This window comes from Cnephaeus nilssonii (assembly GCF_951640355.1).
Source record: "Cnephaeus nilssonii genome assembly, chromosome: 3".
In the NCBI taxonomy this organism is placed as follows: domain Eukaryota; kingdom Metazoa; phylum Chordata; class Mammalia; order Chiroptera; family Vespertilionidae; genus Cnephaeus; species Cnephaeus nilssonii.
The window spans coordinates 87,777,107-87,793,740 of NC_137074.1; the positions used below are offsets into that span (position 1 = coordinate 87,777,107).

Below are 16,634 nucleotides of genomic sequence, written 5' to 3' on the forward strand. Positions count from 1 at the left end.
TAGGACCATCCCCTTACCTGTGTTCTATTCATAGAGAAATGGACAAAATGGCAGCATTCCATCTGGTTTTCCCCACTGTGTTTCAAATATGCCATCTGGTCTATTTTCCATAATTCTATTCATCTCTTCCCACTATCTAAAGAGAAAGTAAAAGAAATCCTAAATTTACCTGATTCCATGAGAAGTATTTATTGCAGAGTTATTACTAAAGCGATGTTTTTCTACAATCCCTTTTCTCTGACTCAGTATTATTCTAGGGCAACCATGTCAAACTCAAAGGCTAACACGGGCCAAATAAAACAAGGTTTAAGTTTACGTGGGCCGCGAAAAATCAAAAGCTTCAATTTTCATACAAACGTAGGTTTATTTAGATAGAGATGTGCTGAATACAAAGGGATGAAATAAACGAGTAATCATTAACATAAAATAATAGAACATGGTCCCAGCGTGCCCTGCACCTCAGCCTGCTGGCTCCCCACTTCTTGCTCTCCTCCTCCCTCCCCCCGCTCCCCTGCTCTCCTCCTGAATCTAAGGGGCTCTGGCCACAGCTTGTGTCTAGGGAGGGAGACCCAGGCGGAAGCTCAAGGGAACAAGGCTGCAGTGGTGGTGGCAGCCGGAAGATGTTGGGCGAGGACGAGCAACAGGAGCAAACTATCCCCGAGGACCTGGTCGTGACCACCTTTGGGGGTGGGGGCGGGGAGCGACATCACCAACCGGGTCTTGGGTGGAAGCTCAGGTGTGTGGGTGCTGAACCTGTGTGAGAAAGGTGATGCCATGATTATGGAAGAGACAGGGAAAATTTTCAAGAAAGAAAAAGAAATGAAGAAAGGTATTGCCTTTCCCACTATTTCAGTAAATAACTGTGTATGTCACTTCTTCCCTTTGACGAGCGACCAGGACTAGATTCTCAAGGAAGGTGACTTGGTGAAAATGGACCTTGGGGTCCATGTGGATGGCTTCATCGCTAATGTGGCTCACACTTTTGTGGTTGGTGTTGCTCAAGGGACCCAAGTGACAGGGAGGAAAGCAGATGTCATTAAGGCAGCTCACCTTTGTTCAGAAGCTGCCCCCCACCTAGTCAAACCTGGAAACCAGAACACACAAGCGACCGAAGCCTGGAACAAAGTTGCCCATTCATTTAATTGCACGCCAATAGAAGGCATGCTGTCACACCAATTGCACCAGCGTGTCATGGATGGAGAGAAAGCCATTATCCAGAATCCCACAGACCAGCAGAAGAAGGACCACGAGAAAGCTGAATTTGCGGTACGTGAAGTATAGGCTGTGGATGTTCTCGTCAGCTCAGGAGAGGGCAAAGCCAAGGATGCAGGACAGAGAACCACTATTTATAAACGAGATCCTTCTAAACAATACGGCCTGAAAATGAAAACTTCACGTGCCTTCTTCAGTGAGGTTGAGAGGCGTTTTGATGCCATGCCGTTTACTCTAAGAGCATTTGAAGACGAGAAGGCCTGGACGGGTGTGGTGGAATGCGCCAAACGTGAACTGCTGCAGCCATTTAATGTTCTGTATGAGAAGGAGGGCGAATTTGTTGCCCAGTTTAAATTACAGTTCTGCTCATGCCCAATGGCCCCCAGGCGGATAACCAGTGGTCCCTTTGAGCCTAACCTTTACAAGTCTGACAAGGAGGTCCAGGATGCAGAGCTAAAGGCCCTCCTCCAGAGTTCTGCAAGTCGGAAAACCCAGAAAAAGAAAAAAAAGAAGGCCTCCAAGACTGCAGAGAATGCCACCAGTGGGGAAACATTAGAAGAGAATGAAGCTGGGGACTGAGGTGGGTCCCATCTCCCCAGCTAGCTGCTCCTGCCTCACCCCCTTTCCACCACACCCCAGCCTCTGAAGTGCAGTTCGTCTTCTCTACCCAGGACCATCAGCAGAGCAGGGGTCTCCCTGCCCCCATCCCAGTCCCCCAACCCAATCCCCTTTCAACTGACTCTGGTCTTGGGAGGTCAGGCTTCCCAGCCACCAAAGACTACTTTAACTAGAAAAGAGAAATTGAACAATAAAATCAGGAGTAAAAATTAAAAAAAAAAAATAATAGAACATTTTCATAAAAATTAATATTTTTTCTGCCCTAGCCAGCTTGGTTCAGTGGATAGAGCATTGGCCTGCGGACTGAAGGGTTGTGGGTTTGATTCCGGTCAAGGGCATATACCTGGGTTGAGGGCTCAATCCCCAGTAGGTGACGTGCAGGAGGCAGCTGATCAATGATTCTCTCTCATCATTGATGTTTCTATCTCTCTCTCCCTCTACCTCTCTAAAATCAATAATATATATATATATATATATATATATATATATATATATAAAATAAAAAAATCTATTTTAAAAAATTAATATTTTTTCTTAAACATTAACTTATCAGACACTGAATAGCTGCACAAATTAATAAGCATAATGCAAATAAACCTATTTTTCTTGTTCTCTGAAAGTGAAATATTTTCTGTTGCACACACCAAACAAGTCAGTGCAAGACTAATGACGTGTCAATTGGCTGCTAAAATATTTGCTGCTAGTATTAGTGGAGAGAAATGGTGCTCCTGCACATAAAGCATGGAAGGGAAATGGATGCACCACGATTACAGTAATCAGTCATTAGCGAACATTGTAGTTCATTATTAATAATTATGTATAGCAGGATATTGTAAAAATTAAGTTACAAATTTTTTATTAAAATGTCTCTTACATACTGTTATATTTGCTTGGCTGCAAAAATATTCATTGTTTGGCTGCATGCGGCCTGCAGCCCGCAAGTTTGACATGCTTGACGTAGACAGTAAATATTTTAGACTAAAGATCATGTGTTTTTTATCTTTGCATTCCTAATATGCTTAATACATAGTGGGGATTCAGTACATGTCCATTGAGTAGTAATATAGTTTAAACCGAAGTGTTTTATATGCCTGGGGTCACCTTATCTCTGCAACCTTCACTATAATATATTTATGTATCCTAATTACATAGGTCTCGAAATGGTGCGCCCACACCTAAGGTGCGTAAGTGAAATGAATGCAACAGGCTTATAGTAATCAGTCATTAGTGAACATTGTAGTTCCTTATTAATAATGATATATAACAGGATATTATAAAAATTAAGTCACAAAATTTTATTAAAATGTTTCTTACATTCTGTTATATTGGCTGGGCCACAAAAATATTTGTTGTGGGCCGTGAGTTTGACATGCTTCTTTTAGGGTGTTCTCACCTCTGAATCAATTTATGTCATGTAATGAGAGTTGCTACTGTTCAACACACATCACATGGAAGAGTAGGCTGGCTCCTCTCTCCAAGTGGTAACATATGACTAATACCTATTGCTATTGGAAGCTGGTAACCCCTATGGGAGTTTTAGGGGAGAGAAATGGTGCACATATCCACACATATGCAGCCATAAATTTCTACTTGGCAACAGAAGATTACTGCACCACAGTAATCTAAACTAGAATTTTTCTAAGATTTTTTCAATATAAAATTTTCAATATGTAATGAACATTGGTTTTATAAAGTTTAAACTGTTCAGTTTTGTTATTGTTATTTGGTGTTTTTATTATTTTACTGACCCAGCTTAATGAATAAAAGCAATAGTGAAATTTAATAGGCCTTTTGCTAAATGAGTTTTCTATCCAAATTGCTTATGGAGCAACAAATGTGCCATGAGAAGGAAGTGTACAATGTCAACAGTCAGAGAGCATATCTCAGAGAGGCTTAAGTGATTCTGTGTGACTCAAGATTGATGCAACTAATAATATGGGTTAAGGGGCAGGTGGAGGTAGCAAATAGGGCAATACATTTGTTTAATGGAGTATCTTTTTCTTACATTACTGATGAAAGAGACTGCTTATACCTGTTTTTACCATTAAACCATTATATTCTCTTTTTCTTATTCACAGAATTACAGTTTCTTAGAAAATGTGCAATAACTAAAGTTCTGGTAGCAATGTGTTAGTCCAATTTTTTTCTAGGTGCTTAAGTACATTAATCTTTTTTTTGAATGACCAGTATAATAACAATTGAGTAAATGTACATAGTAGATTCCTCAACTGATTCATCTCATGAGTTAAGAAATTATTTATTTTATGGTGGTGATATATATATATATATATATATATATATATATATATATATATATATATATATATATCATGGCATTTACCATTTTAACAATTTTTAAATGTATTTTAATTGATTTCAGAGAGAAAGGGGAAGGGAGAGATATAAATATCAATGATGAGAGAGAATCATTAGTTTGCTGCCTCCTGTATACCTCACAATGGACCAGGAATTGAACCGTGACCTCCTGGTTTATAGGTCGATGCTCAACCACTGAGCAACACCAGCTGGCCCTATTTTAACTATTTTTAATTATACAGTTCAGAGAGAAGCTGGCAACCTATGGACCCAGAAACTGAGTGACACTTATCACCTCTCTTTTTACTATTTTAATAAGACTCCAATACTATCCCTACTATTCCTACACACACATTCACACACAATCTCTCTCATTATTTTCCTTATAATTATTTTTGGCATCTCTGAGCATTCTGGGATGGCACAAAGGAATTAAGAACAGTTATGGTTCTTCTGTTCCTCTTATATTTCCAATGGAGGTGAGAAGCCAAGATATGTGTGAAAGAGGATCCCACTAGTTCTTGTATTCTCCATTGTCGCCTCTCATTCCTCCACCTTCTGAGAGCCCTGCCTCTATAGATAGTATTATTAACTAGTATTTTTCGTTTCTTCCCTGCACACCTATGCCCAACAAAACTATCTCCAAAATTTAAAATCTCCACCAAAAACCTTGAACTAACTATAACTGACATGATTAATGAATTTGTAAAAAAACAAAAACAAAGCTAAACTGGTTTTCTCTTAGCCAGTGAATCTCACTAGACACTTAGGATGTGCAAGAAAAAATATAAGGCACATTTTACCTCCAAATACCTTTAATGTCATCACCAGCAGCATTATGTCATCATCATCACCATCATCACCATCATCATCATCATGATCATCATCATCTCATCACCATTCTATAGATATGTATAAAAACATAACTATTGCAGGAATTGGAATACAGTGTAAGAAGGGTTGATCTATCCCACACTTATAGTCTTGTGGAATAACAATAAAACTTTATACAGTAGATTATAATTTTAAAATGCATTCAGTTATATTTTGTTTTTATAATAAATTTTTAAACACTAAATTGCTAAATATTTAGCTTTTACTTGTCTTGCTATCTCACAATTTGAAAATTTCCTAATTTTGTTCACCCAGTTGCTTGCACAATGATATTGTATTATTTAACTGGGTATCCCTATAGAAGTACCACTTTTCTGGAGGGAATGGAAGCAAGATTATTTCAGTGTTATGCATGCTACATTTGCAATGACACATTTATTTATAAATATTTAGTGTGTAGACAGTTGGCTATAGTAGACTGGACCTCAGGAGTGAGAAGTAGGTTAAAGATTTGGCATTCATGAGATATACTGTCAGTGGATGAAGCCGTGGAGAAAACCACCCCCCAAAAAAATATAGGTAAATGAGATGAGATGAGAGAATCTTACAGACTTGTACCTAAAGAGCAGATAGGTTGGTCAAGGAAAAAGTTTTCCTAGGAGGCTTATAAGGCCAGTCAGAGATAAGCGAGAAAAGTAGGAGATTATCCACAGAAAAATAGTGTTCCAGAAAAGAGAATGGTTAAACATGATTATGATACAGGCCTGAAAATTTCAAACCAGATTCTGCAATTAAGTATTAATGGTGACACTCAGGAAATGTTTTTCTCTCTCTTTCCCTTCCTCTCTCTTCCTAAAGTTAAAATTAATATCCTACCTAATAATAGACAAATATGCAAATGGACTGCACCTTCACTATGCCCAAGCCACGCCCACCAGCCAAACCACGCCCACCAGCCAATCAGGGAGAGCATGCAAATTACCCAACCAAGATGGCGGTTAATTTGCATATCAAGACAGCATAGAAAGAAGCCAAGAGCTGCAGAAGGGAGCAAAGCTGCAGAGAAGCAAGCAAGCGGAGCAGAGGAGAAGGGAGGAGCGCAGGCAGGGCCGGGGGAGAAGGAAGGAGAGCAGGCGGGCTGGCAGAGAAGGGAGGAAAGCAGGTGGGCTGGCGGAGAAGGCGGGGCGGGGGAGAAGGGAGGAGAGCAGGCGGGGCAGAGGAGAAGGGAGGAGAGCAGGCGGGGCGGGGTAGAGTGCAGCAGGAAGCCCTATTGCAGGAAACTTCCTGCAATGGGAACGCTAGTATATATATATATATTTAAAAAGAGTGAATATGGTGAGGAAGTGAAGACATCCAGGGAAGATGGAGGCTGCATGATTGCATTTTTTTGTTTGTTTAGTTTTTGTATGCACATTTGTAAAAAATCAGACCCTCTCTGTGTTCTCTTGTCTCCTCTAATTTCCTTCCTTATTATCCTTTATTTTTTTCCCAAGTCCACCCCCCCCCCCCCCATCTCTCTTAGTTTCTCTCTCCAATTCTGTGTTTGGTGCCCTGAGAGTTCTCACCTATCTTTCTCAGACACTGGAATGAGAATTTGGCTGAGAGAAAAATTGATTGACATATAATCCCTTTTAAAAGTTAGATTTTGCTTCTGTGGTACTGGCTTCAACATGTGGAGGGTGTCAGTGTATGTTTGCTTTTCATTGCTGATCCTGATAGCAGAAACTGCAGTTTGGTAAATGTCACTGCTCTCCAGGGTCCTGAATGCCAGGATGCAGCTGGTTCATTGGCTTCCCTTTAAAGTGCTCAAAGAAATAAAGACCTGACTCTCTAGGAGGCATTCTTGTAAAGACATCAACCAAATGGAAAAATCTTCACTAATATATTTATAGAACAAACTTTCTGGTGATGAATTTTGGACCAACTTTGGGAGAATTTTACTTTTATTTTCACCCAGGGAAAATGACATCATAAATCATACCAAAACTATTTTCTTTCTATTTACAACACTATATGGAATGTGTTCTGTTACATGAGTAAGTGACTGTTTCGCCCTTTTCTGCATATTTAATGTAGCTGCCTGAATCTCTCCTAGCTTAATAAATTCTCCATATTATGAAACTAAACTCACACAACAGTGCCTAAAATAGAAGATGCACTCATTAAATAGTAGGCATTTTTGGTGAGAGGCAGAGATCATCTCTTACTTGAAACTGAAAAGGCCCTGGAATTGCTTTTCAATCTCATTTTGCATCTAGGATATGAGCACACAACTTCAATTTTTACATCAGAAACACTCTTTGCAGTTTCTGAATGGAAATATACTGATTGAAGGATGTTAAAGAAACAGGGAGAGTGGAATGAGCTCTGATGGCCAATGTTGGCTGAGGGGCAGACACACACTGGTTTCTGGGGCAATAGTATCCATGTTCCCAGAGCATCCTCCAATGTCTACGGGGCCTCACTTTCTCAGGTGCAGTGTTAGAGGCCTGTTCATCTGCTGCTGAATGCTGTTAGCTAAGGTCTTGACTGCTCTTTTTTTCTACACCTGATTCTCAAGGCTTCTGGAATTCTGTGATCTACTCAAGCTGTTTGAATTTACTTTCTGCCTTCATAATAATCAGAGTCAGATTCTGTTGCCTCCAGCTAAGAACCCTGATGGAAACAATTGCTGTATACATCAAAACTCAGAAGTGACCACCAAGGATCTTATGAAATTTAACTTTGTACATTATTAACGCCTCAAAAATTCAAGAATTGGATGTATATGTGAAAATACTCTGTTTATTCTTCAGATCTGGTAATGAAGTGAGATACTAAGGTTTGTTTACTTCAGGCAAGCATTCGGTGAATGAGGCCATAGAAGGTCAGATTCTGATGGCTGCTTTGAAGATTGCTTTCACAGTTTGATACATAAAAGCCCGAGCTCCAAAGGCTAATTTCTGACTGGTTTCTAGCAATGTGCCCTCAGAAAACACAGTTGATTTTTTAAAATCTGCTCTATAATGTCCCAAGTAATAGTTTTTATCTCTCAACTCTTTAAGGACATTTTGAATGGTGGGCTATAACTCCGCAGTTTATTTTTCTTTGTTGACACTATTACAGATGTCCCTCATTTCCACCCCGCCCCCCACCTTTGTCCACCTCAACCCAGGCCTCACCTCTCCTCCCCTGGCCTTCACCACACTGTTGTTTGTATCCATAGGTTAAGGATATATGTTCTTTGGTTAATTTCTTTACCTTCTCTTATCCAGTGCTCCCCAACTCCCTCCCTCTGACATCGGTCAGTCTGTTCCATGCATCCATGTTCTGGTTCTATTTTTGCTTTTCAGTTTATTTCATTCATTATATTTCACATACTAGAGGCCCAGCGCACGTGTAGGGTCCCTAGGCCTAGCCTGCGATCAGAGCCATGTCCGCTGCCCACAATGCTGCTGCCGTCCTGGGAGACTCTGAGACCCTGCCGCTGCCCCGTGAGTCCAGTCCCCAGTCACACTCCGCTGCTACCCAGCCCGGTTCCCATGGTTCCCCATTGGCCATCCAGCAATGGAGGCCTGTGGGCTGGGGGGAGGGACCGAGAGGTGGTCAATGCACCTCATAACAACTGGTCCATTGGTCGTTCTGGTCATGATGCCTGGCCTTTTATTATTATAGATTAGTGAGATTCTTATGCTAAGCAAAATAAGCCAGTCAGAGAATCAGAGAAAGACAAATACCAATACCATATGGACTCCACAATTTATTTATTTTGGTAACTGTATGAATTAGATCTTTCTTGATGGATCATGGTTCCACCTCAATCCTTTTGCCCCCAAAGTAAAATTTTTCTAGCTAACTAGGCACTCCCTTAAAAAACATAAGCCAGTTTCTTGTCTAAGCTGCAAGTCTGAGCTTCTTCACAACTCTTTAAAAGAAGGAGCATGTTTTATGATTTGGATCTAAACAAATCTTAGTGTTTTAAGACATGTAATTATACAGAGCGTATGTCTTAATATACTAGCATATACTCAGAATCAAAAAATGTTTTATGTTTGGAATCCTATAATTTAAAAGTATATTTTGATAATATCTCTGAATGAATGAAATACATATACCTCTGCATGGAGGGGAGAAATTTCCTCTACCTTTTATATGCAAATAATAATATAATCTTACTTTCTTAAAATACAAATAATATTAACAAGCCCTGGCTGGGTTGCTTAGTTGGTTAGAGCGTTGTCCCTTTATGCCAAGATGGCAGGTTCCATCCCTGATCAGGGCACATACAAGTATCAACAGATGAATGCATAAATAAGTGGGACAGCAAATTGATGTTTTTCTCTCTTTCTTCTTCTCTCTCTCTCCCCAAAATAAAATTATTTTAAAAAGAAATAATATTAACAGAGAAATTACCCTGATTGATACCTACTTGCTACCATAAATAGTAAATATTTGAGTTAGAAAATCACCAACTGGTTTAAAAACAAATTATTCAGAAAGGTACCTTATTCAATAACCTATAGATACATTTGAAAAGAAAAAAGTTATCTTCTAGTGTCCAACTGAATTTACAAAACATATCATACGTTACCAATATTATTTAATTGACAAGAATGACATTGAATAAAACTCACTGTTATTCAGATGAAACCAATTTGGTGTGACATATAACCTAGAGTTTTGACCCTCAGAGAGGTCTGAAATAAAACTTTTACCCTAATCTTGTTCCTTTCATGGATGGCCTTTCATTTCCATTTTGAGTCTCATCCACTTTCATGTGGGGAAGTGAAGTCTACCTTGAGCTTAGCTGATTGTGGAGACATGCCTTCATTCTATTCCAATACAACACAGATCGGCTTTCACGAATACGTCAAAGAACATAAATTCAATTCATCAGCTGCAATGTGGTACCTACAAAAACCCAGTTGAAGTGGATAACTAGTATGAAATATTGGCTGAAAGAAATTTAAATACTGATTTATTAATTCACTTATATTAGTGATTTAAAAAATTATGGTCAGGAGCACTCTCTTCAAGCAAGGCTTGTGTAAATACAGACCCGGTACGTGATAGAGATGAAGGTGGAACGGCCTTGTTTGGAGTGCAAGTGGAGAGGCCTGTTACCAGCCGCTAAAACCTTGGATTCCCCTAGATCTAGAGAGCAGTGTTTGGAAAATGTCACTCTGAATATGTTAATCTGGTTTGCTGTATTAAGGCATTCCACTAAGTTACGTACATCAGGGCCACACTATTGCAAATCCTCACCACCGAGGATCTCCGATTGCATTGCCTGTATCACATGGCATGGGCTGTTGGGTGGCTTTATAAAAGATACAGCCTTTGTGTAGAGGGCCCCCTGGGAAGACACATGGACATGCTTTCGATTGCTGTTGACTAAGCCCGAGACATTGGCGGAGTCATGTCAGTTGCACTCCCGTCCCAGGAGTGCGGGGGTGTTGTCAGTTCCTGGCTTACCTTTGTCCAGGTTCCAAAAGAGGACTTTGAGATGTGGAACCAGTCTAGCACCGGAAAAAAGGAAATGAAATGGACCTGGGCCCTCCCAAGCTCCTTTGATCTTTTTTTTTTTCCCAATTTTTTTATTAAGGTATTATATGTGTACATATCTTACCATTGCCCTCCCCACCCCACTCCCATATATGCCCTCACCCCCCAGAGTTTTGCGTCCATTGGTTATGCTTATATGCATGCATACAAGTCCTTTGATTGCTCCTTTTATCTTAAGTTTTCCGGTGAAACCCCCTTGTATATTGGAGGATAAATAGATGCTCTGCGTGGCTCAGGGCAGTTGTCTGTCTCTCCAGCGGAAGAGGTCAGCGACCCACCCGGAACCCAGCTTGAATCTATCTCTGTGTCAACTCTCTTTATTTCATTATTTCTCAGTCCCCGGCCGCCTCTACCAAGAACCAATTTCATCTCTCTTTTCCATGCTGGCCACGGAAGAGGGAGATCCCCGCCGCATCAGGCCCCCGCACCTTTGAAACTCATCATGGCATTTATTGTGATTATGATGTTAAAATATTTGTTATGATACCATACAACTCCTCTTTACTCACAGGAAAACTTATTTTATGTGTCATAAGTAGGAATAATTGTGCTCATGTGAAATCAGTTTGGAACACTAAGACAAAAATGAAGGGCTCCTTATATTTATCGGTTGCTAATAAATACAAGGACAGATTTGTAGCTAAAATCTAGCAAATGTATAGCAACTTCTGCCATATTTTGTGTGCTAATCATTGACTTTGTGTGCTCTGGTTGGATTTTTAAGTTTGTTTTTTATTTTGGGGGTTTATTATTTGACTGATTTTGCCATTAATATGTTGCATTTTATCAACCAAAAATAAATAAATCTGCCTTTATAATTTGCAAGGCAAGATATAAGTTTATTAGAATAATTTTAGAATGTGCTCTTTTTCCTCACTCATGTGAAGACTTGAGTGTGTGTATTTAGTATGGAGACTTCTGAAGTTCTCCTTTTCTCTTCTCAATATTTGTCTTCAACAAATTCACTTACTCCTAACCTGTTCTTTCACACACACACTATAAATAAGGTACTAACAAGTTTTCAAATATTTGATGAGCTCATGAACAATTAATTGTAAACAGTCCTTTTTCCTCAAAAATAATTTAGGAAGAAATATTTGTCTTCTACTTTTAATTAAAATACCTCCTAGATTCCCAGTTTGGTGTAAAAATGCCAAACTCGAAATGCTTTCAAAACCTTAACAACTAACCAGACTGAACAGTAAAGGCAACTACTGGTGCCCTTGCACTTCATTAGCAGAAAATTAAATGCAGAGCTTTTTAAAAAATATTTTCAGAAAGCTAAGCAGCTACACCAAAGAGAGCTATTAAGTGCATACAGATATCAGATATGTAAATTGGGTTGAACTTTGTTTGCATTTATCAACCTGTCCTCAGTAAGGTCGACCATGGATTTGTAAAAAATTGCTATAGTAATTAATGTATCTAAACTAATAACTTGTCTCCTGAGTATGCTCTTTTGGAAGTAACAGTCTCAACATTGGTGGGAACAGAATTTTAACTTTATTATTTCCAACCATAAATTAACAAAATTAACAAGTATTGCTCAGGTGTCCTTAAGTAGTTAAAAATTTTTATTAGGAAATACTTTTCACACAGCATCAGGCTCAACATAACTATCCAGTTTAAAATAAATATTTCTCAAAGTTAAAAAATTATCTGCTTAATAGTCAGAGAGTCTAACAGATCCCCGGGGATAATTAGACAGAATCACACTATGGAAACTGGGAGGCACATCAAGCAAATAATTTCTAATACATTTCAAGCAGTGTTTCTCCACTTTTGCCCTGTAATTATTTCTCACACAATATGATCCATCCCAGGGCAGAATTTCTGAATATAAACATAACTTTCAGTGGGAACCACTAATGAAGGAGCAATGCTTAGTGTTATCCAGCACAAGGACATGCATAAATCATTATCTCAAAATCCAAAAACAGAGTGAACTACTTTATTATTCAAGAGTTACCATCCTCAGTACATTAGTATCCCCAAACTAATGACATCAAGCAGACTTGTATTCTAACTAAAACTTTCTAGCCGATGAAAGCAATATGAATACATTTATTATTTCCAAATTTCCTTGAGATATTTTTAATTAGCTGCATAATTTTAGGCAATGTATTAATAGTATTTCTATCAAACAAAGCCAGCATTTTAATAAAACCAAATTTTTCCAAAAATTGTTTATACATAGAATACATTTTATAAATTAAATTATATATTGTATATAATAAATGTATTGATCTCTAATTAACTTATTAATTATGGCATAGATAACCTGTAAACAGATTTCACAGAGTTTAGATCCCACATAATATTTATAAACCAACCAGATAATTATTGATAAAGTATATATATATATATATATATACATATATATATATATATATCCTATATAATAAAGAGGTAATATGCAAATTGACCATCACTCCAACACACACGATGGCCGTCCTCATGTGGTCAAAGATGGCTGCCCCCATGTGGACACAAGATGGCCACCACAAGATGGTCGGCAGGGGAGGGCTGTTGGGAGGGACCAGGCATGCAAGGGAGGGCAGTTGGGGGCTATCAAGCCTGCAGGGGAGGGCAGTTGGGGGGGACCAAGCCTGCAGGGGAGGGTAGTTAGGGGCAACCAGGCTGGCAAGGAAGGGCAGTTAGGGGTGACCAGGCCAGCAGGGGATGGCAGTTGGGGGTGACCAGGCCTGCAGGGTAGGGCAGTTAGGGGCAATCAGGCCAGCAGGGGAGCAGTTAGGCATCAATCAGGCTGGCAGGAGAGTGGTTAGGGGCAATCAGACAGGCAGGCAGGCAGGCAAGCGGTTGGGAGCCAGCAGTCCTGGATTGTGAGAGGGATGTCCCAGATTGGAGAGGGTGCAGGTTGGCTTGAGGGACACACACCCCCCCCCCCCCCCCCGTGCATGAATTTCTGGAGCCAAGACTAAGCACCCTCTTGCTTTCTAGTGTTTCACTAAGGAGTTAGGGAATCTTGTGTGTGTGTGTGTGTGTGTGTGTGTGTGTGTGTGTGTGTGAGTGAGAGCACATGAGCACATGCTGCTAGTAGGGGAATATTTCTGACCTGCCCTTTATCTCCTTTAGGCCAAGAATTTTGCCTTAGTTCCCACAAATGCACCTACCCTGCTAATGCCACTTTATAAGGCTCTAGGGTTTGGCAGATGCCATCTAGATAAATGTTACTCATCCTTCAGGACTCTATTTCTGTCCTCCAAGTTTTCCTAAATTTCCCTTTATCATTTATTTAAAACAAAAGCATGTCTTATTTTCATGCTTTATATGATATTTTTGGCATTCTTAACTGGGAGGACTCATTCTATATATTGCTAACATAATTCAAAATTTTCTTTTCAATTATGTTCTCTCAACTGCAGTGATTTTTAATGTACTTTAGCCATCTCCCTCTAGAGAAACCTTGATAAGGTAAGATATAGGTTATATCAATTTGTCCCTGACAGTTTGACATGTCCAGATCTACAATTGTTCTATTGCCCAAAGAAGTAGTTGAGCTAAATATTGAAAATTTTTAAAACTATCTTTTTTTTTTAAATCTTTATTGTTTAAAGTATTACATATAGTATTACATATGTCTCCTTTTTCCCCCTTTGGTCACCCCCACCCTCCAGCACATGCTATCACCCCCCTAGTCTCTGTGTCCATTGATTATGTTTATATGAATGCATACAAGTCCTTTAGTTGATCTCTTACTTCCACCCCTCCTCCCCTGGCTTCCCTCTGATGATTGACAAACTATTCGATGCTTCTGTGACTCTGGATCTATTTTTGTTCATCAGTTTATGTTCTTCATTATATTCCACAAATGAATGAGATCATGTGATATTTTTCTTTCTCCAACTGGCTTATTTCGCTTAGCATAATGCTCTCCAGGTCCATCCATGCTGCTACAAATGTTAAAATTTCCTTTTTTACAGCAGCATAGTATTCCATTGTGTAGATGTACCACAGTTTTTTAATTCACTCATCTGCTGATGGGCACTTAGGTTGTTTCCAAATCTTGGCTATTGTAAATTGTGCTGCTACGAACAGAGGGGTGCATATATCCTTTCTGATTGGTGTTTCTGATTTCTTGGGATATATTCCTAGAAGTGGGATTACTGGGTTAATGGGAGTTCCATTTTTAATTTTTTGAGGAAAGTCTATACTGTTTACCACAGTGGCTGCTTTTATTTCATTGTTGGGCCCAGCTATTCTAACCAGAAGGGAAAATAATCTTCAAGACTAATTGCAGCCTTTATTTGAATTATGGTTATCTAGCCCAGTTTTTGTTGGTAGATATCCAACCACAAGATCTCTTGTTAGTAGCTTTGGGAAGGGCAACAGAAGCAAAATAAAAACGATGACACTTTCTGTAAAGTTCCTCCCTTAGGAATAGGTCTACTCTGTAGCATAATTTGAAATCAGGACCTGTGATACCTCCAGCTTTGTTCTTTTTTCTCAGGGTTGCTTTTGTTATTCAGGGTCTTTTGTCGTTCCATACAAATCTCTTATTATATGGTTCTATTTCTTTAAAAAATGCCATTGAGCTTTTGATGTGGATTACATTAAATCTGTATATTGCTTTGGGCAAGATGGCCATTTTAACTATGTTGAGTCCTCCAAAATGTCTTTCCATTGCTCTGTGTCTCTTAAATATATTTTAATAATGCTTTGTAGTTTTAGGTGTATCGAGCCTTCACATCCTTTGTTAAGTTTATTCTTATGTATTTTATTCTTTTTGATGTAATTGCAAAATAATTTTTTTTCATTTCTTTTTCTGAAATTTCATTGTTAGTATATAAGAATGCAATGGAGGTTTATACATTGATTTTTGTCTCTAAAACTTTACTGTATTTGTTTAATGTTTCTAATAGTTTGTGTGTGTGTGTGTGTGTGTGTGTGTGTGTGTGTGTGTGTGTGAGTCTTAAGGGATTTCTATACAAAAAATTGTGTTATCTGCAAAAAGTGACAATTTTACTTTTTCATTCACAATTTCTATGCCTTTTATTTCTTTCTCTTGACTGATTTCTCTGGTTAGGACTTCCAACACTATTCTAAATAAGAGTAGTGAAAGTGGACATCCGTATCTTGTTCCTGATCTTAGAGGGAAATATTTCACTTTTCACCATTGAATATGATACTAGCTGAGGGTTTGTCATTTATGGCCTTTATTATGATGAGGTATTTTCCATTAAAATAGCATGGTATTAGCAGAAACATAGGCACACAGATCAATGGAACAGAACTGAGAGCCTAAAAATAAACCCACATGTATATGGGCAAATAAATTTTGACAAAGGAGCTTAAAACATACAGTGGCAAAAAGAAAGCTTTTTCAATAAATGGAAATGGAAAGCCACATGCAGAGGAAGGAAACTAGGCTACTGTCTATACTATATACAAAAATTAATTCAAAATGTAACAAAGACCTAAATGTAAGACCTGAAATAATAAATTACATAGAAAAAATATATAGGTACTAAACGTATGGATCTTAGTCTTAGAGAGGAATTTGTGAATTTGACACTAAAGGCAAGGGAAGTAAAGGCAAAATAAATTAATGGGACTATATCAAACTAAAAAGCTTCTGCACAGCAAAAGAAATCACAACCAATCAAAAAGCAACCAACCAAATGGGAAAAGATATTTGAAAACAACAGCTCTCATAAGGAGTTAATATAAAAATATATATAAAGAACAGCCCTGACCAGGTGGCTCAGTTGGTGAGAGCATCCTCCCATAAACCAAAAGTTTGTAGGTTTGATTCCCAGAGAGGGCACATTCCTAGGTTACAGGTTCAGTCCCTGGTTGGGGTTGATATGGGAAGCAGACAATCAATGTTTCTCTCACATTGACATTTCTCTCTCTCTTTCTCTCTCTCAAAATAAAAACATATCCTTGGGTGAGGATTACAAAAATAAAGTAGGTTATATAAAACCAAATATGGAAGCAGGAAAATCAGTTTATATATACTTCTACCTGAAACCTGTGTAATTTTGTTAACCAGTGTCACCCCAATCCTACCTAATAAAAGAGTGATATGCAAATTAACCATCACTCCGCTACACCCACAAGCCACACCCACAAGCCAATCAAGCGAG

The 16,634-nt window shown here is 38.8% G+C and overlaps 1 pseudogene across 1 annotated transcript; it reads left to right on the forward strand.

The window, feature by feature from the left end:
* Positions 1–620: 620 nt before the first annotated feature.
* LOC307096310 (proliferation-associated protein 2G4-like) lies at positions 621–2,023 on the forward strand (annotated as a pseudogene). Its single transcript has one exon. The product of its transcript is annotated as a proliferation-associated protein 2G4-like (transcript).
* Positions 2,024–16,634: the final 14,611 nt, after the last annotated feature.